Source organism: Halichoerus grypus, chromosome 5 (genome assembly GCF_964656455.1).
Source record: "Halichoerus grypus chromosome 5, mHalGry1.hap1.1, whole genome shotgun sequence".
NCBI lineage: Eukaryota > Metazoa > Chordata > Mammalia > Carnivora > Phocidae > Halichoerus > Halichoerus grypus.
In genome coordinates this window covers 177,123,064-177,146,991 of record NC_135716.1, presented here as the reverse complement: position 1 = coordinate 177,146,991, position 23,928 = coordinate 177,123,064, and the positions used below count along the sequence as shown (strand labels likewise).

Below are 23,928 nucleotides of genomic sequence, written 5' to 3'. Positions count from 1 at the left end.
CATCACTCATGGTTCCCTTTGCTCAGGATGCATTTTTTTTTCTTCTTTACTTGGGGAACTCTTAGTCATTCTTCAAGACCCAGATGATATAACCCTCCTCTCTTAAGCCTTGCTCCACTCCCCCAGGCAGACTTAATCACATCGTTTCTATGTTTCTATGGCAGCATATAATGGCATATAATGCTATTACTGTAAATCAGGTACCATCATTGTTTTTATACATTTGTCCCTCCCAGAGTAGGGCAGTGAGAACAGTGTAGTGCTGCAGGTTACAGTGCAGGCCCAGAGCCCCAAGCCCCCAGCCCTGCCACTCACCCATTGTGTGATCTTGGGCAAATTACTTTGTTCCCTTCATCTCTTCAGCTGTAGAAATGGGGACCATTATCATATTTACCTATAGGGTTGTCGTGAAAATTAAATGGGAAAATGCACAAAAACCATTGTACGTGTCGCTGGTACGTCACAAGTGCTCAATAAATGTTCACTTTCACTGTTATCACTCACTGTCAAACACAGCATCAGAGACTCGGTGGGAACTCAGTGTTTGTTGCATAGATGAACAAAATAAGGAACAAATAAAACTGTGTGTATGTGCATATAAACTGTCAGTCGTGACAAAACAAATGGAAACAAGATTAAGTAGGAAAAGGTACATTGGCTGCCTGTTAAACTTGTCAGTGGCCTCAGCTTTGTAAAGGAGGCTGTGAATATATTGCTTCTGGAGGCAGTTCAGGAAATAGTAGACAGAGCTTTAGTGAGGACACTGGGGAAAGTTAAATAGCCATCCCACTTGGTACATCTGCATAAAATGAGGTGCTCATGTCCCTTTCCGAACAGAGATTCCCATTTCACTTAGCTGCTATATCCGTTGGCTGCACGAGCAGATTGGCACTTAAATATGTACATTGCGTTTAGATTTCCCCAGGGAAGGAGATCGATAGAGCCCCTGTTTATTTGCTGAATGAGGCTTTAATTGTGGACTGGGTCCTCAGCGCTGGATCACTTGCCTCCTAGACCACACTGCTGCTGAAGGTCCCTCCCTGAACCCCTTTATTTTCATTTGGAGTCACCCTGACTTTTGAGCCATAACGATGCTGAACAAAATGTTCGTTTCAGTAGAATGGGGGCTTTGTTCCCTATCAGTAACGTCCATCTTGGCGAAATGACTTACAACAGCTGCTCTGAGAAGTAAAATCTGATAGAAACAGAGTCTGCATAGATATAAACATAAACATTAGTTTCTATGGAAACAAAAGTTGCAGAGCGATGACTAGAAGCTCCAAGAGCCCGTATTCCAGGAATCAAATGCTAAATATATAGTGAACGCATCCACCAGGGATCGTACCAATGAAACCGAATTCTTTTTGGGAGTAGAACAGAACACATAGACAATTTTGGCTAAAATGGACACCACCTAGCAGAATTAATATGAGGGAGGGCGGTCTTTTCTGTCCCAGACTGAAAAACCACATTTCTTGTCTTAATTGAAAGCCTCAGGGCAATGAATCGTGCATTGATGGAATTCAGTCAAACGATTATACCCATGGGTACTTCATTCTGGTGTCCAGTAAAAGCTCTGAAGGCCTAATAAAGGTTTGAAGTCCCACACTCAGAGCAAAATGTTCCCAAGGTCCTTATCCAATGAACCCAATTCCTGTGGCCCCAAGTACCATGCGTCCCACGGTGCTGCCTGCCTCCCTGTCTTCTCTGCCATCATTCTCGGAGACCCGAAGGACCTTGGCTTATATGATATTGGAAATACGGTCCCAGGAGAGCCAAAGGGTGTTAATGCAAAGCCATCAGGTTGCACCAGGAGAAGCAAAGTCATGGGTTTCACATTGGACAGGTGGAATTTCAGGTGCCCTTAAGACAACCAATGAGAGCCAGTCCATCTGTTCCAGATGCTATTTCTAAGTAACAAATTATCCCCAAGCTTAGTGGCTTAAAAGGATCTTTTAATTAGGTTCACAGGTTCTGTGGATCAGGAATCAGGGCAAGGCACAGTGGAAACAGCTTGTCTCTGCTTCGTGCTGTCTGGGGCCTTAGGTGAGAAGATATAACATCTGGGGGTGACGCATGGCTGGGTGATTCGGTGACTGGGGGTTGGAGACATCTTGGGGTGCCACGTGTCAGATGGCTAATGCTGGCTGTCAGCTGGGACCTCAGCTGTAGCTGTCAACCGAAGCACCTACCTGTGATCTCTCCAAGTGGCTCCCTCACAGCATGGTGGCCTCAGGGTAGTTAGATTGACATGACAATCAGGACTCCCAAAACAGGTGCAAGTAAGGCCTCCTATGATGCAGCCTGGTAATCCACCACAGTCACTTCCACTCTATCCTGTTGGTTTCAAGTAAGTTACCAAACTCACCTGATCCCAGATTGAGGAAAAGGAGGGTAAGAATTTCTGGGCATGTTTTGAAATTGCCATGCCAAAGTTAATAATATGTAGTTAATCAACTACAGACGTACTTTAAGACTTTAATAAAACAATTTCAGACTTTGAAAGAAAACTCCCTAATACATGGACAGTAGTTTCTGACCACAGCCTAACAGTACATTACATACGGTACGCAGGGGACATTCACGGTACCCTAGCAAATCACCCACTTAGCGGAAGTTCTCTCCACTAGCCAGCAAATCCCTATGATGTCAGTACTTACCATACGAAGAGGGTTTAAGGGACCCAAGTGTCCAGGTATGCATCATCCAGCACTTATGGGGAGCACTCAGAGCCCAGTATAAGAGTAATTACATTTGCTCTTTGGACCTCTGCTGTTCTTCCTTCGTAGTCAGAGAAAAATCTCAGCCATAATAGTTACCATGGCAACAGCAACATGTGTAGCAGATCCAGCCTGGAGGATATTTAAGGAGCAGACAGGAGTGGGTACCAACCTGGGTGCATGCAGGAAACTAGAAAGGGTCTTTCTGGGATCAACGCCTGCCTGTTCTGTCCTCTAAGAAACCCGACAACACAGAGCGGTACAAACAGAGCTAATGGCTTATTGGAGCCAGTGGAAATTTGGTGCAAGGATTAACAGGGCAGTGAGAAAGGAGAGGTGTAGAGTGCTAGCAGGAGATTCTATGATATGTGTAGAGGGTTTTAACGGGCTCTGAAGCACAACGTGCCACCCAAGGTATTCGAGAGAGACCTTAACAATGGATAAATTCAGCAAATACTTATTAAAGGCCAGCTGTGCACCAGGCCCTGGACTGGTGGCTTACACATATCAGTGCATTTAATTTTTTACTCTATTCCTACAAATAAGGTCTGGCTGCCCCTGTAATGTAGATAAGGAAATCGCAACTCAAAGAAGAAGTGACTAGCCAAAGTCAAAGCTGGGATTCAAAAGCAGATCTTTCTATCACCCAAGCTCACAGTCTTTCCGCCAACCAATGTGGCATGTTTATGGTGGATGTTAGATATGACCCAGCTCACCAAATGGATGGAACCACCATGGACTTTACACATCCTAGGCTTCCTTAGAAAAGGCTCCATCTGAGTTGACATTCGAAAGAAAGGCATGGAGCCTTGTAGGCATGGGAAAGACTGGATTTTATTCTAAGATCAAAAGCTCATTTGTTCATTTTTCAATTATTCCTTGAGCTTCCACCATGCACCAGGCCTGTGCCAGACTCTGGAAATGAGACTGACAAAGCCAGAGTTGCCCTTCTGCTAGAAGAGGCAGGCAAACAGCATGCAAGCAGATGAAAAATAAATAGACAGTCACCTTATGAAGAAAATGAAACAAGATGCTATGATAAAGAACTCTAAGGGATGGGGAAAGGGTCCTTTTTGGATAGGGTGATCAAAAAAGGCTTTTTTTTTTGCGGAGGGGATACTTGAGCTGAGAATGAAAAGAAGCAAGCCACACAAAGAGCTGAAGGAAGGACACTGCAGACAGAGGGAGTCATTAGTGCCAAGACCAGAAGTTGGAAGAGGCTTGGAATATTGGAGGCCACAGTTGCTGGGCTGAGTGAGAGAGTGAGGAGGTACGAGGTGAAGCTAGAAAAGGAGCAAGTCTTGTAAGTAGGGTTGCCAAATGAAAGCCAGGATATCCAATTACACTGAGTATCAGAAAAGCAACAAACACTTTTTTGGTCTAAGTATGTCCCAAGTATTATTGTGTATGGTTGTTGTCAGCGTGCATTGTTTCTCTGAAATTCAAATGTAACTAGGCATTCTGTATTTCTATTTGCTAAATCGAGCAACCCTACGTAGTGAGCACTCAATTCTAAGAACAATGGGAGGTCATCGAAGTGCTTGAAGCAAGGAGTGACGTGAACTGATTGACACTTTTAAAAACTTACTCTGACTGCAGTGTGGAATATGAATTGTGGGAGAACAGGAGAAGCAGCAAGAGAGAGTTTCTGTAGACATTTGGGCAAAAGGTGGGTGGTGCTTTGCCTTAGGGGTAGCTGCAAGCTTGGAGAGAAGTAAACTGATTTGGGACATGCATCAGAGGTGATGGATGGGGAGGTTTGGAGGGAGAGGAATTATAGATCAAGGATGAGTATTAGCTACTAGAGCAGACCATCATCTGCTTTTTATGCCCAAGGAAGCTTCTTAGATGTACAAATTGACGTAACTAACCCAAGAAGCATCTTTGGTGGTGAGGACACATGGTGATTTTGGTGCTCTTTGGTGATCCCCCTTTCTAGCCTTGGCCAACACTCTGTGAGTTGACCATTGATATTTTTAATCAAACCTCATGTAGCTTAGAGTTCTTTGGGGGAATCCCAGTTTCTATACTGCATGTGATATTCATTCCCATTCACTCTGGTAGAAGCCAGAAATAGCAGACATCTGGGTCTCTGGATATTTCCATTTGTTAAGCCAGTTTTGAAAGATGAGGTTACTTTAAAACCTGAGCTACCATGACCTTTACCCAGGAGAGACACCACAGTTCATTAAGTTCTTGTGGGCTTAACTAAGAGAGCCCCATACTGGAGCCAAGAAGAACTTATTAACTGAACACAGCCTTCCATTGCCAGCACCAATCACTTCAGGGAGCAGAAACTAGTAAAAGAGAGTTTGGGGAAAGAATTTAGGGAACAAATTCTAAATATGGCAGAACCAAACAAAGAAGCACTGTGTTCCTCTAGTCTCTGCGCTGATTCCAAGACACTATCCCTACTGTATGCTTTCACAAAGGCTGAAGAAATAATCACAACACATTTATCATTCACCGGGCGGAATTATTTTGGCAAGAAATCTATGCTCCAGAATACATTATTCTAACTGACAACCTATTCTGAAAAATGTAGATTTTCAAAGCTGGTAGGTGCTTACACAGCCATGTCGGGCTAAGGGACTGAGTGATTATGTCATTATATGTGTATCAAATATTTTGGATAAATATTAAATGATCCACAAAGTCAGGTCTTGTTCATGTAGGGAGTGGAAACCAGCAGCTTCGACAATCACGTATTAAAAGCCAGACTGGGGGAGGCTGATTTCACTCGGGCCTCCTGAAGAAGAATTCATAATGTTCTGGGTGGAAGGCTACATTCAGCATAAATAAATGCATTAGTTTAAACATTAGAATTCTGAAGACTGCAACAAAGCTGCTTATCCTCTCTGCATAACTCAGGCAGCTGGAGGAGACCACAGAATTTTTCTGGGGGGTGGCCAGGGAGGTCAAGATGGAGTTCTCCTCCCGGAGAAAACGTGGAGGGCATGCTGCTTTTTTTCCCCTCTGGGTGCAAATGCATGTTGACATCAACTTCTGTCTCAGATGCTACCAGATTCACTGGGTGTCCTTCTCCCTAGGAATTCACACAGAGGAAGCACTTAGGATGACTTGCCGTGTGTTCAGGGGGCACGAGGAGGAAGTTTATCTAAGACATCTGTGGCTGCATGTTGACTTGGAGGGACAATGTGAGTTTGTGTCTAATTGATGGTTTAAGGCAGAGTTTCTCAGCCTCCACACTATCGACATTTGGGGCCAGATAATTCTTTGTTGTCAGGGCACTGTCCTGCATGTTGTCAGATGGTTAGCAGCATCCCTGGCCTCTACCTACAGGATGTCAGGAGCATTCTCCACCCCGTGTGACAACTCAAAAATGCCTTCAGACATTGCCAGATGTCTCCTGGGTGGATTGAGAACTCCATTCGAGAACCACTGAATTAGGCCTCATAGGAAGATTCAGGACGTCAGACTATTAGCATGTTATGAATCGTTGACTCAAGAAAGGCATACTGAGTACCAGTCAGCCCCAAACCCCTAATTTCTCAGGCAACAAAACAGCCCCAGAGAAGTGCAGGGTCATACCCAAGGTCACATAGGAGCTATTCGCTGCCCAGATTCCACCTCGCTGGGTTTATGAGGGAAATTAAAATGGAGATAAAGTCAAACAGCAGATCGCCTTACTTGCAAAGAGGGACAAGTTTATTCGCATCTGACAACTGAGACTATCCTCTTCTGAGGACACGTTACACAGGTAATCAGGCGCAGTCTTCTCCCCCACTGAGAAAAGCAACAGAATTCTCTTTCTTGAGATTAAAAAGTAGGCAGTTTTGGCACACAGTCCCCTCCCTGGGTTGTCTTCCTAATCAGCCCAGGGTACAAAATCTCTAAAATATCACATATGATTGAGTTTCCTTAGAAAAGATCTCTTTATAGTTTGATTCCCCCCATCTTGTTGTGCACAGCGATGAGAATACCAGCCTGCTTGGGGATGTCTCCAGGCACACTCCTTTGCCCCTTTCCCTTGGAAACAAGTCTGATTTCTTCTGCCTTTAGGAAAAGGAGTTTCGGTGTGTTCTGGCTTCTCCTTTGGGCATTGTCTATCTTACTGTCTTATACGTCTGTGTTAGCATCCCCCCTCTTCTCTTTGTCTGGGAGGTTTCTCTGACTCCTACAGTCAAAAGCAGCACTGGGGAGAAATTTCTCCAGTTACCCATAAATCCCCATTCTTTTGTTGATAGGCTTCTGTTTAAACCTGGGCCCAGACTCACTGGGTGGCGGGGGAATAGAAGTCACTTTCATAATCCCCAATCATAAAACTCCACAAGCTTGTGTTGTACACTCAAGCATTTTCAACTAATGAGTCAGCACGCTAGAAAATGGGCAACCTCTAGGTCTGGTTTTTCCCTCTTTCTAATGTGTAGCGGAGGGCAGAAAGAGGATCAGATTTATGAAATAAGGGATTGCAAACCTATTTATTGAGCCCTGGTTAACAAAAGAGAAAACTCGATTATCATTGCTGGATATTTTATATAAACTATATATTGAAAACATATAATAGTAAGCATTTTAAAATAGCAACATTATTTCAACTTTACATTCTAAAATGATGCTGTTATACAGGGTAATTACATAATAAATTTGTTAGGGGAATATAAAGCAATAAAAATGGTGCTAATGGTTTGTCATTTAATAGCTGAATTGTAAATGAGTTTTTCAGCATTAATGTAGCAGGTTGCTACAATTAGGAGACCATTCTTAGGGGTGTCTTTAATTTCTAAGGAAAAAAAAACAGTTTCTGAGTTCAGTATCATTAATTTCCTCATTTGAAGATGCTACACATTTAATCATTTGAAGTCAGAGGACAGCAGGGTTTTTGCATAGTAAGAACTATCGGAGCTCCCCCCCCCCAAAAAAAAATTGCAAAAGGATAGCAAGGATCTGTGGCTGTACTAATAATTCCAGCAAGGCGGTCAGGGTAATAGTGGTAAAAGTGTGGGGTCAACCCCTTACTGGTTGTATGGTCTTAACTAGTGACTTCATCTTCCTATGCCTCCTTCCTGAATCTCATTCATAAAATAAGATGAATAAATCAAACCCCTCCGGAAAAGGTTGATGTTGGATTAGGGTCATTGTTTCATGTTGACGGATTATATCAGATGACATATGCAAAAGACTTAGCCTGGCCTGTGACTCACAGTGTGAGCTAAAAATATGATAATTACTGCTTTTGCTGTTGCCATCATTTGTGTGGTATCCGTACCACTTCTTCTTATCCTTTCATTCTACACTCTACCACAGTTCCAAACGCTGGTCCTCGTGTGTCCAGTCTTCTAGAATGAACAAAAATTAGAAAGACGTTTTTTTTCTTTTCAAATTTTTTATTTCAAAATTTTCCAAATTTTTTATTTTTTTATTTTTTATTGCACATACAGTGCAATACTGGTTTCAGGAATAGAATTCAGTGGTTCATCACTTAAATATAATACCCAGGGCTCATCATAACAAATGCCCTCCTTAATACCCATCATCCTTTTAGCCCATCCCCCACCCACCTCCCTCCATCAACCCTCAGTTTGTTCTCTATCATTGTGAATCTCCTATGGTTTGTGTAGAAAGATGGATTTTTTTCCCCAAATCCATCTGACCCCAGGCCATAATTTCCTCCCTTGCCAACGAAATCAGGAAGAAAACTAACATTTAATGAATGGATTTGCACTATGAACATTCTCCTGCATGAGCTTGCTTAATCTTTAAAATACCCTAAGAGACCTAGGTTATCTTACTTTCAGAGAGGCCCAATGAATTTAAATGATGGGTCCAATGTTCCTCAAGGTGGCAGAACTGGGATTCCAAACCAATTGTTTCTACTGGACTATAGTGGAGAATATGGTCAGTGAGAATACTTACTGAATATCTGACCTACGCAAGGCACTGTGAATGTGGTAGGAGAGGTGGGTGGGGGCAGAGTGTGGCCATGTAGGAATCAGACCTGGAGCTGGCTCTCATCCCCACTGCATGGCGAAAGAAGACATGCCCATCAATAAAGCACCTGGGAAGTTCAGAAGAGTGAGAACCCTCAGTACAGGATCTGGCTCCTGCCTCCTCCATCTTTCTGTTCTCCCGCCCCCCCTCATGCACTGTGCTCCAGTCCACCAACCCTCTTTCTGGCCCTCAGCCACACCAAGTCTATTCCTGCCTCAGGGACTTTGCCTGGAGCCCTCATCCCCATGGGATCTTCATGGTTCTTTGTTCTTTGGTCTCAGCCATTTCCGTCTCTTGATTTCTTACTGTCTATCCAAAGGGGTCCCTCTCCCACCTCCAGTCCTCTGTTACACATGTTCTGCTTTATTTTCTTGCAGGCAGTTGTCACATATATATGAAGTGCCTCTGCTCATGAATTGGGGTCACTTATTTGTTTTATATCTCCCAACTAGAGCATAAGCTCCATAAACAGGAATCTTGTCTGCTTTCATCTGTCTGTCTTCACCTGGTATCTCCAGGGCCTAAATAGCACCTGGGCACATGGTCGACTCTCAACGCACATTTGCTGAATAAAGGACTAATGAGAGTGGGACTGATGTTAAAGTGATTTTGTTGTATCAGGGTGTTTTGTCTTCCATGTTTGCGGCTCTGACTCTGTTCGCAACTATAAGTTCCTTGAGAGTGGGCACAATTGAGCTTGCTTGTATATTTCCAAGGTGGGATGGGGAAGGGGTAAGCCCAAGGAATCAATTCTTACCACTCAGTTCCTTTCCTTCCCCCACCCTCAATCCTATTTTTCTAACTGGCACCAGGCTTTCTCTTCTATCTCCTTGTTCTATCTCCTTGAATTTCCACACGTGGATTTTCTTGATAAGAAAAAGAAGTCAGCAAAATATTTCCTTGAATTATCTGCATTCTCTTAGACGTAAGGAATCTAGTTGTAGTGGCCATCTATTGTTTTGCCTGCCAAGCATCCATTTTCTACCCTAGATCCAGCTATACCTGAAGCTGAGTCTACTTCCACATTTTTCAATTACTGAGGCAATAAAAATCCCTTTTTGTTACTTGCTTGGTTTGAGTCATTTGCAACTGAAAGGCTAGTGCAGGAACCAAAGGTGATGCTAAGTCTGGAACACATGCCTTAGCACTGTCCACAGCTCACAGTTTGAGCTTAAGCTCTTCCACTTCTGCATAAACAACATGTTGGGCTCCAGCCATGAGCAAAACCTTAAAGTGAAAGCTGGAAATATTTGGGTAGAAAAGAGCATTTGTTTATCTTCCAGCTCATACCCAGTGGATGTGCAATTCTAATCTCTTTTTAAAGGGCAGTTCTTTGGAACTGGATGCTGCTTAAATACCAGGCCTAGATAGCTGCCAAGGGGAACAACATCCAGTTATTATTTCTCAGCAGCAGTGAAGTGGATGGATGGCTTCACATTTTTTTCATTGCCATAAAACAACACAGATGAATGTAGATTGCTTTAGCTGTAAGTGTCTGTTCAGCCCTTGGAAACAATGGTGAGGGGAAAAAGAGGCAAAAGGAAATGAAGCTAACTTTGCCAAACACCTACTGTGTGTTCCAGAACTAGGGACAGGTGTTTTACATCCTTTAGCTCACTCTGTTTGGGACCAGAGTCTTGGATTCAAGTGCACAATCTGCCACTGACTGGCTGCAAGAACCTTGAACAAGTCACTTAGTTGCTCCCGCCTTTAGCTCCTTCATCTGTCAAATGGGGTCGTAAATATCTGTCATTATCAGAAAGCCATGCTTTGTTTAGCTGCAGTCGAATTGAAGGCATTTTTATTTTATTTCTATTTTTTTAATATTTTATTTGAGAAGAAATTATTCTTTTTTTAATTTTTTTATTATTATCAGTTAGCCAGCATATAATACATCATTAGTTTTTGATGTCGTGTTCAACGATTCATTAGTTGCATGTAACACCCAGTGCTCATCCCAGCACACGTGCTCTGTTTAGCTGGAGTCTATCTGAAGGCATTTTGAAAGGAAAATAGGAATGTGTTAGCAATGTAAGCTTATTAGTGCCCCAGGTAATGAATTTGGCAAGCAAGAGATGATCTCCTCTCAACTCTTGGTCTAACCATGTTTGGGCTGATCAATACAGTCTTGCCACTGCTATTGTGTGACATTCCTGGGAAGAGCTCCAACCCTGAAGTCACACAGACCAGGTCTCGAGTCCCAGCTCCAGCATGTGCATGTTGCCTGTCCTTGGGCAAGACTCAGTTTCCTCATCCGTAAAATGGTGAAGACATGGGGGCATTAGGAGGTCAACAGAGATAGTCTATTTTGAGAGCTCTCCACAGTACCAAGCTGATAGCAGGTGTTCCATAAATGCTAATAATTAAAATTTTTGAAAGCCCAAGCCAGCACTGTTATTAAAATACGCTGTAACTAAAATTACTGGAAGAAGGGATGGGAGGAAACCGTCCTCTATGTAGAGACCCACCTTCTGTGGTCCTCTTGCTCTCAGCACTCTGTGCAACCTTATTTTGTCCTCTCTGGGCAGCATCTTCTTAGCTGTAACATGGAAGGGAGGAGATAAGGCAGGTGGAGATAAGAAATAAGGGGAGTCTCTGAGTCCCACGCAGCTCTGACTTACTACAGTTCTAAATAATTGAGAATTTTAAACATTTCTAAATAATAAAAACAAAAAGTTTCTCGAGTCAAGGAAACAGCCCCTGGCTGCAGAGGTCAACATGAACTGCGTGAAGGAAGAGAGGAGGGCCCATGCATAGGATTGAGGATGGTTCTGAAGTTTGGGAAGAAAGGAGGTCTCCTCTGCTTTGCTTTAAGTGGTCTTAAAGGCCAGTTCTTTGGGCAGAAATGTGGGAAGGATGACATAGCTGCAAAAGAAAAGAGGCAAAGAAAATGAAGCCAAGGGGCTGTTGAGAAAACCAGCTGAGAGGGCTGGTCGGGGGCCAGGCAAGAGCCCCTCAGACAGTGCTGTCATCATCTGAGGCTCTTCCCTCTCCTGGGTGCTCCTGTCCTTGTAACATTCATTGCTCCTGCGGAAAACTGACCTGGGCCAAATCGAAGTCCATATTTGACCTTGAATTTCAAAAGGTTAGGCCAGGGTACAAGTCTGAAGATGTGGAAGCCAAATAGGGAGCATCCTCCCATCTGGAGGGAAGAAAGAGTAAGAAGGAAAGCAGAGAAAATGTGGGTACCAATGGGCCCTAATCTGGGGCCCTAACCTTTGCATGACTCCAGGAGGCTCAGAGAGTTTGGGGCATACCAGCCCACAGATGGACCTCCGAGAAATAGGAAGAGCCAGGGTCCCCTGCATCTGGCGGGACCCAGCATCAGGGGAAATGTCTGGGGCAGAGGGTGCGGGAGGGATGGGAGGGATGGGCCTGGGACAGCCTCATAGGATTCCCTGTGCCAAGCATGAGGTGAGTCACTGAGTGCTCCAGGCACCCCCAGGGCCACAGGGAGGCATGGAAGCTGTTGGTGCTTCCCACGAGCCCTGGTATCTGACACAGGTATATCCCACGCCATGCCACAGGTGGTAAAGGAAAACAGCTTGTAGTTGGTGCAAGGGAGGACATAGCGACCGGTACATCCTGATGACTGTAGATGACAATGCCAAAGCGGCACGCTGATGACACAGGTTCCGGTGGCATCCAGGCCTGGAGTCTGTTCATACCACAGACATTTACCGGACAGTCACGTGACCGACTGGGTATGGCCAGGCCGGAAACACTGGGACAGAGATGACCATGACTTCCTACCAGTGGCCATAGCCTGATGGAGGAGACAGGCATTCCAAGACTGATAGGAATGGACTACCAGACAGAAGTAGCAAGCAAGAAGACAGTGTGAACGGGAGAGGAGCGGGCCCCAAATCTGCAGGAGCCCCGGGGACAGTTGTGTGTGGGATGCCAGGCACCCAGGAGGGGCGGGGAGCAGGGGAGCGGATGGAAATGCACACTGGTCCTGTGCACATGGCCATTAAAAGCAGCAGCCTATAGGACAACCATGTATGCACCCAAAGCCAGAGTTCTGCTTCCCAGTCAAGAACATAACCAAGGTGGTGGGAGGAGCTGAAGAGCCCGGAGAAGAAGCAAGTTTGGCTGAAGTTTGCCTCCCTCTGGAGGCAGTCACCCCCCAGCATTCCCCAGGGCAGAGACTGCAACTGAACTGAGCCATTAACACATGTGATTCCCCCTCCAGAGCTCCCCCCAGACCTCGATTCTTTGGCACTAAACTAAAGGTGGTGGTTTTGTTTTAACACCTGTTGAACCTGTCTCCACTAAAAATGAACAGTATTCTGGGGTGCCTGGGTGGCTCAGTCGTTAAGCGTCTGCCTTCGGCTCAGGTCATCATCCCAGGGTCCTGGGATCGAGCCCCGCATCGGGCTCCCTGCTCCGCGGGAAGCCTGTTTCTCCCTTTCCCACTCCCCCTGCTTGTGTTCCTGCTCTCGCTGTCTCTCTCTCTGACAAACAAATAAATAAAATCTTAAAAAAAATAAAAATAAAAAAAATAAAAATGAACAGTATTCTGAAAGGAAACAAGCTGAACCAAACCGGAGGGACAGAGAGATCCCAGTGCCCGAAGCAAAGTGTTCATTCATCCAGCTCTATTCCCTCTGACATCGTTCTGTCGGGAAGAAGGGCCGTGTGAGAGGCTGGAGCTGAGATACGGTGCATTGGCCACTCTGGGGGGCGGGGAGGAGGGACGGGAAAAAGCACCAGCCTCCCTTGGACTCCCCACACCTGCAAATAGCCAACAGGCAAAGCCCAGATGAGCTCATGTGGGTCCAGCCACAAGGTCACGTGGACCCATCAATGCCAACGGACGAGGCATAGCCCACAGAAGCGGGTGTTTTCTCGAAGCATCATTAGGAGAAATGGAAAGAGAACAGACCCATGGGGCGGGGTTCTGAGGATGCCGCCAGGAGGCAGGTCAGCCTGGACTCTGCCATTTCCAGAGGCGCCCATGACTGCATTAGCCAATTCTCTTTTTACTCTGCATGCCCAATGTGATATTTAAACAGAAATGTCGCTCCCCGTGACATTTATGTCCCCGAACCCTTCCGAATCATGTCTGTTGTCAGATTGGTTCATTTGTGATCTCTTTCCAGAGCCAAAGTGAAAAATGTGAAACAGAAAAAGGCAAATGTGGACATCAGGAACTCAGGATTAAATCAGGCTGGGTCTTTTAGTGAAATGTGAGCACTGTAATGGTGAGAAATTAAAATAGTTCTTTCCATTTAAATTCTTAAATTAAGAAAAAAACAAAAAACAACTCTTTCCTCTTCAAAGCACTGCACTGTCTCTCCTGGAGCCTGAGACGGTGCAACATCGTGGTGCATGGAACTCAAGAAAGACCCCAGCCAAGCACCTGGCTTTGAACTGAGAACTGAGGACCACCTACCCTCAGTCAGAGGCCGGCAGACACATGGAGCTGGCTTCATCCTGTTTTTGAATCCTTGCTTGTCTTTAAAGTTAAGGAAAGAGAGGACGCGTGGTAAACAGAGTGTTTGCCTTAAATCACCCTTTAGTTGGGGGTCAAGTGACTACATCACAGTTTGGGTTATCAGAATTGATTTCTTTGGCAAATGTGCACTAAGAACTGTGTTTTTTAAGTGGATAAAAGTGCGCCGTAAAAAGAAATTCATATTTGTAGACATCAGCACATTTCGGTGAGTGTTGCAGCTAAATTTGAAAGAATGTGCACTTCTGAGATTTCGCATGTAGATGCAAATTTGTGTTAAGGATTGTACATTGAGCTGTTATTCGAAATCTTTCACACAGGCCTTCTCCACCAAGAGTTTCAATGACAGGAAAAAAAAAAAAAGACCAACTCACACCCTGCCTGCATGGAAATCCCCATCCCCTTGCCAGCGAGTTTTTCTTGCTCCCACATCAACTTCATTTATTAAGTAAGATACAATTTTCTGGAATAGTCACAGCTTCCACCATCTCTGCTTTGTTCTCCCTGGGGAGATGGCTGTAACCGAGCTACCTTAAAGAAAAGTAAGTTTTGCATCCCATCTGCAGAGGAGCAAGCCATCTGAGACCTATTTACCTCCGAAGTGCCCCTGTTGGTCATAAAGGTTTGCTCTTTGCGGTGGAAGGTGGTGTGGGTTTTGGAAGATCAGAGTGGATCCAGTGTTTTGCTGCTGCTACCTTAACTCTTTTAACTTGACCATGATCCTAACAATTAAAGGTATCAGGAGCAGACTTTTCAAAAGGCTTGCCTGCAAATCTAAACCTTTGACAGTGTACAGTTTGGTGTCTTGGACTAGCAGTAATTCTTGGTGGTGTTTTAAAACCTGGTTTTAATAAATGGCAAAAAAAGAGAGAGAGAGAGAGAGAAGAAATGCAAATGCGTATTACAATAGATCGTCCATCCTTTGGCATGAGCCATAGCATACAGACAGTACCTACAGCAAAACAATAGATCATGCCTCCACAAGTACCTGGACACTTCGTATGCATTGGACAACTCATAAAGAAAATATAGATCTTTGTTTTTCAGATGTAGAAGGAATGACTGAATCACAGGCCACAGACTCAGGTGTGGAATGCACATCAAATCCCTTTATTTTTTCTGAACAGCTTAGTGTCAATGGTGACTATTCTGTGCCATGATGTAGGCAAGAAATTCAACCTCAGGGATTCTCGGAGCTCCCCCATCCCCATCTCAGAAGGTCTCTTCCTAGCACCGAGGTGCTGGGAGGGCCCCCCATCCCCCCATCCTTCCCCCAACTCCCCAGCATGTACTAGTTGTGAGTCACCAGACTACACTGGTTGCCATGGAGACACACATTGTCCCAGTCTACTGGTCCCTTCACGTCTGGGCTGCAGCTCCCACTGCACACATGGAGGCTGGGAGACCATGGCGAGGCTGGGAAGCACCCCACCCTGCCCCTTGGCATGCTCGTCACTCCTCTGGGGCTGGACCCTGCTGGGGAGCAGTGTGCTGGTTCCCCAGAATGTCAGGATGCTCTTCTGCTCTTGGTCCAAGGAAAGAGATTTTTTTTTTTTTAAGATTTTTTAATTTATTTATTTGACAGAGAGAGAGATAGCGAGAGCAGGAACACAAGCAGGGGGAGTGGGAGAGGGAGAAGCAGGCTTCCCGCCGAGCAGGGAGCCCGATGTGGGACTCGATCCCAGGACCCTGGGATCATGACCTGAGCCGAAGGCAGACGCTTAACGACTGAGCCACCCAGGCACCCCAAGGAAAGAGATTTTTATTCAAAGACTAGTCCTCCCTCTCTCTTCATGTTTCTCTTCAAGGTACTCCCTCTCTCCCCCAAACTATCCACCTCTGTGATTTTAAGCTTTGGCAAACCAAAGCCAAAAAGAGAAATGTCCAGCAGGCAACTCCCAACTCCTCACATTGCCCTGAGCCTCCCAGCCCAGAGATTGTGACCTATTTCAGAAATAGAAAGAGGAAAATAGAGAAGCAGTGGCCAAATACATATACAGGCTTCCCCGCTCTCTGACAATAGAGTGTTCTAGGAAAACTTCCGTAAGTCAAAATGGCATAAAGTGAAGAAGCAATTACCAGTAATTTACATGGAAAAATTTCGGAGGGTTCCCAGACTCAAAAAAAATCACCTCTCTTAGGCTTTTCGGTTGCCTTAGGACACATCTTGCTAGTGGATGCACAGAATAAATGGAGATGAAGCCCAGATGCTCACAGACGCATTTCAAAGCTCTGTCAGCTTGCTGCTGACACCCTAAGTGTCGGTCCCGGGAAGGAGCCTGGTAGGGCCACTCTCGCTGCTCCTTGGGATGCGTGCTGCCCCTCAGAGGGCTCACGGCCAAACAAATGCTGAACATCGATTTTGCTTTTTCACCTCTTTTTCGTACAAGCAAAAATCCTCTTCGTATTTCTTTTGGTTAGCAAAAACAGGTACTCATGTAGGTCTTTCGTAAAAGCGAAGTAGTGTAAGTTGAACTTTCGAAAAGCAAGGGATATCCGTATACGTATACATATAGAGACATGTACATGCATAAATACATATATACACATAGATAGAGACAGATACGGAGAAGGAGAAGGGCATGTACATATCCTTATTTCAGCCCCACAGATGTTACAAGGTTATACATCATTGCAAGGAGGGACACACTCACCTGTTCTTTTCCTCCAATATAACAACAGCCTTCATGTGCATTTTGGAACTTTCTTAGCTTAGTCTCATAGCTCCACTCCTTAGCTAAATATTTCATTGCACATTCCATCTGCCTTCTCAAACCCTTACTTTCTCTTCAGTGCCCCCACTTTTCTGACAGCAAGGAGAAGCATAGACTGGTAGGTAGGTCTTGGGGCACGCAAATGTAATGGCCAGGAGCATCAGGCATGGTCCTGAGGCTGTGCGGAAACTACTGGTCATGCATGTCAGACAAATTGAACAGCGAAGGGGAAGCATTGTTTTATTTTGAGAGTGTATATCCTAATGGCTCATTAGATGTTATGTCTGTGCATCAGTGTGTTATCCAGGAAGCATGGAGGCAGGATGAGAGGCACGGGCTCTGAGCCAGGAACCAGCATTCTAGCTTTTCCACGAAGGAGCCTATGCTTTGAGGAAGCCCGTTCTCCAGTATGACCCTAGATTTGCTCATCTTTAAAAGGAACGGATTGGAGCAGCTGATCACCAAGTCCTCTTTGGCTTTGATGGTCTTTGGTGCTGGTTTATTCAAATAGCCAATATTGTTTAATGCCTTTTTATGGTGATTAGGGCACCTGCTCATTACATAACTGCAAACCTGGCTGAGCTTCACCCCCAGGCATGTCAGCTTGCCACAGCTGTACTTTCACCATTCAACTCTATAAAACCCAGCAAACTTTATACGTATTAAAGTTTAATAGCAGCCCACGAGTGAGAAGGCAAAAGAAATGTGAGCCGTACCTAAGGGGTGTTTTATTCATGTTGATTCTCATATGTATGATAAATAGTTCTGTGCCTGACTTCCGATGAGAACAGGTTCTTAAAAACTCGAGCAAAGGGAACCCATAAGGAAAACGGAAATCTTCTACTATAAACAAAGTACTAAAATATTCATGTATTTCTTGGGAGACCCAGCAGGGTATGGACAGAGCCAACTATTTTCAACTCGGCCAGACACATTTACCTCCGATGCTCTCCTACAGACTCCATGCTGGCTGGATGCTGAGTAATATCACTTGGTCTTTGAATAGCAGGTTAGCCAGGAGGGGCACCCAGAGCCCCCTCGGGGTCCGGGCAGATGATATGTGGATGCGCTGGGTTGTCCCACACGTAGGTGTATTGACATGTGTTTAATATGTGTATGCATGTATGTGTGTGTCTGTGTAGAAATATGTAAATACATACACAGGAGGGTGTAATTGCCAACTATGAAAGCTGTGTTCTAATGTATTGCATGAAAGCGAGTTTCTTTTTTTTATCATGAAGAACAGTGATTGGCAAGTAGAGGGTAAAGGTAGTAAACGTTTTCGGCTTATAGACCATCAGCTGTCTGTTGCAACAATTCACCTTTTGCAGGGCACCAGGCAGCCATAGACACCTATGAACAAATGAGCATGCTTGTCTTCCAAGAAAATTTGATTTATGGACACTGAAAGTAGAATTTCATATCATTTTCAGGTGTCACGGAATATTAGGCTTCTTTTGATTTTTGTTCAACCACTTAAAAATGCAAACACTATTCTTAGTTTGCAGGTCATACATAAACAGCCGACAGGCTGGGTTTGGCCATAGATTGCCAATATATAATTTAGCATGCCATTTCCCATAGGGAAAAAAGATGACTATAGATATTTTTGGGTTATCAGATCAATCCACAAAGGTTGATTTAATCTGTGAAGAACCCGAAGTATGGCATATACAGTAACTAACATGATTGAATATGGATGTTTGGCATTGCGCTAAGTTCTTTATATTCAGTACTTCCCTTAATACTTAGTACAATCTTATGGGGAACCAGATTGAGAGAGTTTAAGTGGTTTGCCCATCTCAGGTAAGAAACTGCAGGAGCTAGGATTTGAACCAAGGTCTTAGGATCTCAGATCTGTGATTTTCACAGAGAAGCTACACAGCTGATTAGGAAGCAGGGGGATCTGGTTGCTAGTGAGCCCTCAGCACATGTCAGCTATCATCACTAGTAATTATACTACTTCAACACTACTAAATTGCCACTTAGGGTACCATTTTTTTCAATCAGAGTTCCAACATGGAATGCCCCAAACATTTTTCCTTCCCTGGCTTTCAATACCCCAGCAGTGCCATTTTGCAAGAAAGGATGGAAATTCTTCTGAGTAGGAAGGATTGACTCTGTTTATCCATTCTTTTGCTTCTGCCTAAGAGCAGGTGAGCCAATCATTTCCCAGTTGCTCCAAGTGAGGAACAAGGAGTAAAAGAGAGCTCCGTTTGCAGCAGTCTGGGGAAACCATGTTTGGAACCCCTGGGAGTCCATTCCTACCACATGTGCTGTTGGCAGGTCATCTATCAAGGAATTGAGGCCTTATGTATAGACATGTGTTACAGCCACGCACCAAGTCCATTGGACATTTAAAATGAAACATTTCATCATCACCGTCATCAGTAGTATTTTAGAATCTGTGCAAGCTACAAAGTTTGCTGAGAACAAAGAACCCTCATGGTCAGCTGCAGATAAAATTGATGAACTGAAATAGACAAAGATGTGAGTGAATATTTTTTGTCCCTCTTTCCATTTTTATCTCTCTGCTCTTGGCTTCAGTCTTTTTCCAGTTTCCTAGTGGGCCTTCCTTTTAAAGGTATCCCTCACTCCCTCTGTCATTCTGGGGACCAAAACCTCATTCTGCTGGGGCCATTTTCAGACATGAGGAAACCACGTCATGGTGAGGTAAGGGAGAGCTTATTCAACTGAAGGTGTTCTCCTCCCCCCACCAAATCGTATCAACCTTAAAAGAGATCACCTGTCAACCAGAAATGATTCATTCTAGGTGTAATTTGGGGCCAGTGGCAGGCTTCCAGGGAAGATGTTGTAGGGCTGACTTCTTGCTAATATATTTTTGTTAACTTCATCTAATTCATCTATAACTAAGTCTAATCCTCCTCCTATATGTAGTTGATAGAATTATGAACTCTAATCCTTGTGGGCCAGGACCTATGATTGCTTGAGAAACCATCCCCAAATTTAATGGTTTAAAACAACTTATTCTTTTTTTTTTTTTAAGGTTTTATTTATTTATTTGACAGACAGAGACACAGCAAGAGAACGAACACAAGCAGGGGGAGTGGGAGAGGGAGAAGCAGGCTTCCCACCGAGCAGGGAGCCCAGTGTGGGGCTTGATCCCAGGACTCTGGGATCATGACCTGTGCCAAAGGCAGACACTTAACCAACTGAGCCACCCAGATGCCCCAAAACAACTTATTCTTTTTTTTTTTTTTTTCCAAAACAACTTATTCTTATGTCTCATAATTCTCTGGGTTGACTGAGCTCGGTGGGATGGTCCTTACTTGGGGGTCTTCCATGAAGTTGCAGTAGAAAGGCAGCTGGGGCTAGAGTCATCTAAAGACTTTTTCCTTCTCTTGTCTGGTGCCTGAGCTGGGATGGCAGCAACTGTGGTGTCTGGACCTGGGTCTCTGTCTCTCTCCATGAAGTCTCTCCACGTGGTTAGCTTGGGCTTCCTCACAGCATGGCAACTTTTGAATAGACAGACTTCTTACAAGGGAGCTTAGGGCTCCAAGAGCAAATGAGGTGGAAGCTGCCAGTCTCTTCTGGCATGGGCCTGGGAACTGGTACAGCATCATTTCCACCATATTCTATTATTCTAGCAGGCTAGCCCCCACCCCCAGATTCAAGAGGGAGGGACATTGACCCCACCTCTTGATGGAAGGAATGTCAAAGACATTATTCTCCTTAGTCTACCACAGATTGGATGAGAACTCAAAGAGTCATCTTATCCAACCTCTTTATAAATGTGATCTAATCTGTTTTGGCAGCTGGAAGAGTCCAACCCATTCCTGAACCATCTATGGTAAATGGGAACCATTGGTTTTCTGGAGTAGCCCATTCCAATTCGGGGTGTCTCAGTTTCTTAGAAACTTCTTTTTCACAGTCAGGGAAGATCTGCCTCATTCTAACATCTGTTCATATGTTTTAGTTCTAGTCTTTGGAGCTACAAAGAACACTCTTCCTACCTTTCCACATGGTACTCCATACATTTGAAGACAGCTCTCCTTGCGTTGCTGAGTCTCCTTTTCTCTAAGCTCCTCATCCCCAGTTTCTCATCATTCATGTCTCGGGTGCCATATTATCATTTTTTCCCCAAAGTCACTCCTGTCCTCTGAACAAGCTCCATTTCCCCAAGGCCCTCTCATAGTCTGGCGCCAAGTACAAAACAGGAAACTGATCGGTCAGAGGAAGACAGACCTCTTCCCTCCCATCCATGGTACCACTCGTCTGTTAATGTACTTGTAACAAGGATAATATTTTTTGAAACATATTAATCTGCTTTTCTTTCCCATGCTTCCCCAAACATTACCATTCAGTAGAAGCATCCAACACCTCCGGGGGGAGATTAGGATTGTTATAACAGGAATGCATGGAGAAAAAATAAAGAGGCACTGTTCAGCATTTGACTTCCAGTTTTGGATTTTTTAGTTCATAGATGTATTAGGAGAAACACAGTTCTACCCTACTGTGTATTTTCTTTTCTACTCACATAGAACACTTCATTTCTGACACTTCTGGTCACCCAGTGTGTGTGTGGGGGGAGAGATTGGGGGTTCCCACTCCAAAATATGACCCCAGCTGCGTGTCCTACAATTTAACTCAAATCTGACACGATCTACCTGGAGATCCCACAGGTTAAAGGCTCAGTTCCACAAGACTTCCCCCACTCCACTTCAGACGCCAATCACAAAGTAGTAGGTCCCCAGGTTACCTACAACTTCTGTCCAACTTGGCTACAAATCAGAGGTTCCCATGACCTCCTCCCCCCTGGATTTGATTATTTGCTAGAATAGCTCACAGAACTCAGGGAAACACTTACTTACATTTACCAGTTTATTAAAGGATATGATAAAGGATACAAATAAACAGCCAGATGAAGAGATGCATAGGGTAAGGTCTGGGAGGGTCCCAAGCACAAGAGTTTCTGTCCCTGTAGAGTTAGGGTGCATCATGCTCCCTGTGTGGTTGTGTCCACCAGTCTGGAAGTTCTCCAAACCATCACATTATGGGGACTTCATGGAGGCTTCATCATGTAGATGTGATCTATTATTAAGTCCATTTTCAGCCCTTCTCCCCTCTTTAGGAGAAATGCAGGGGGTGGGGGAATGAAATTTCTAAGCTTCTAAAGATAGCTTGGTTATTCTGATGACTGGTCCCCATCTAGGAGCCCACCCAGAGTCCGTGCAATAGAACAAAAGATGTTCCTGGTACTCTTACCACTTAGGAATTTACAAGGGTTTTAGGAGCCCTGTGGCAGGGACTGAGGATGAAGACCAAATATATATTTCTTTTTTTAAAATTATTTATTTGAGAGAGAGAGAGCAAGCGAGAGAGAGAGAGAGAAAGCACCAGCCAGGGGAGGGGCAGAGAAGCAAACTCCTCGCTGAACAGGGAGCCCAACATGGGACTCAATCCCAGGACTCTGGGATCATGACCTGAGCCGAAGGCAGATGCTTAACTGACTGAGCCACAAATATATATTTGTTATTTGGTGCCCCAAATATATATTTCTCACTATAAATCACAACATCACAACATTATTTCAAGATAATGGTATCAAAACCTAGGCTTTGTGAGAGAGAAGCGTGTCTTCTAAATTCCCGAAGTCCAAGCATGTTGAATTTCGAGTATGAGGTGTACTCAATGCCAGTGTAGGGAGGACACAGAGATGAGGGAGGAGGGGCTGTCTGCAGACAGAATGAGGAAGCCTGCCCGTGATGGAGAAGGACAGGCAAAAGGAGAAGCAGCAGACACACATCCTGGTGTTGGGAACAACTAGATGAGGGTGGAGGCACCCTGGGTTCACTGCTCATCCTTGCTGCTCAGGCACAGACAGGGCCACCTCAGGCCTGTTAGAGACACTCCATGTCCTACCTAGAACTACTTGGGCAGAAGGTTAAAAATGACGAAAGAAGGTATCCATGTGAGCGGACCAGGGACTGCCCTACAGAGTCATATGCTCTTGTCACAAAAAACACCCAGGCCATCTGGGAGAACTCATGGTATCAGAATAGAGCATAGAGAAGGTGGGACCTCATGGACAAACCCCAGGACACTGACTGCAGACCTCAGCAGCAGGTGACAGCACAGCACCCAAAAAACCCACATGACACCAGCTGTCTGTGCAGTTCCCAAAACTGGAATCCCAGGGGCCAGTGAAGCCAATGGTCCTGAGTGGAAATGAACAAAGGCATGGAAAATAGCAGACAGACCATCTTACCTAAAGGCAGGAGGACAGGTAGGCTCGCCTCTTCCCAAATATATCCTAGGAACAAGAAGCAGGGGCAGAGGGATAATGAAAAATGAAACACTTACCCAAAGCAGATTGAGTTAACCCCAAAGGAAGGGAAGGGTCTGCTCTCGTAGAGACAGAGCCGCCTCCAGCAGATACAATGCAGGTTTCTCCCTCACGCCATCATGGAATGCTGTCCTCCTGGGCAAGATATAGACATTTAAAGAAAGCTCTTTTTTTTTTTTTTTTTTGGCACATCTGAGTGTAAATTTTCCACCTCTGCAGAGCCCAAGACCCATTTTTGGCAGCCAACTGTCCAACACGTCATTTATGGAAACTCCCTATAAGCCGATCCAAATGAATCTATCTTGAGCTGAGCTTCTCCCAGGCCATCAAAGATAGAAATGGTTGTAGAATTTTCCCTCCCAGATATTGGGGATCCCATGAGATCACCCAGTCAAAACAATATAAAGCACTAAATGGGTGTTCTCACCTAAATGCAAGTTGCCACCCTGTTCTCAGACCCCACTATCATCCCTCTGACCAGATGACGGCACCCAGAGGTGCTAGGCTATGGAAGTTCAGGCATGATCTGGGATCAGATCACACTTGTGGGGCCAGCATTTTAATTAAAGAGATATTTTCCAAGGCCCCTCTAGGTAGAGTGGGGGGCGAGAGGGAGAAGGTGGAAGGAAAATGAGGGGGCTGGGAGGTGGGGTACAATGGAAGGTTGTGGTTTACAGACAGGATTTGTACCCAATTGGTAACTGTAAAACTTTGGTTAGTTTTCTTTATCTTCCCAAGCCTCCTGGTTGTCCTTATCTGCAAGAGATTTTATCACCG

The 23,928-nt window shown here is 44.8% G+C and overlaps 1 protein-coding gene and 1 long non-coding RNA gene across 3 annotated transcripts in view; one reads left to right on the top strand and one right to left on the bottom strand.

Moving 5' to 3' along the window:
* The window catches only part of KAZN (kazrin, periplakin interacting protein), a 1,038,326-nt gene that overhangs the window by 529,754 nt on the left and 484,644 nt on the right, over window positions 1-23,928 (top strand). The window lies entirely within an intron of this gene.
* On the bottom strand, window positions 10,418-23,275 carry LOC144381982 (uncharacterized). The gene is made up of 3 exons (XR_013448372.1): window positions 23,169-23,275; window positions 11,141-11,211; window positions 10,418-10,658 (listed from the first exon to the last, which is right to left on the bottom strand). It is a non-coding gene; the product is annotated as an uncharacterized LOC144381982 (long non-coding RNA).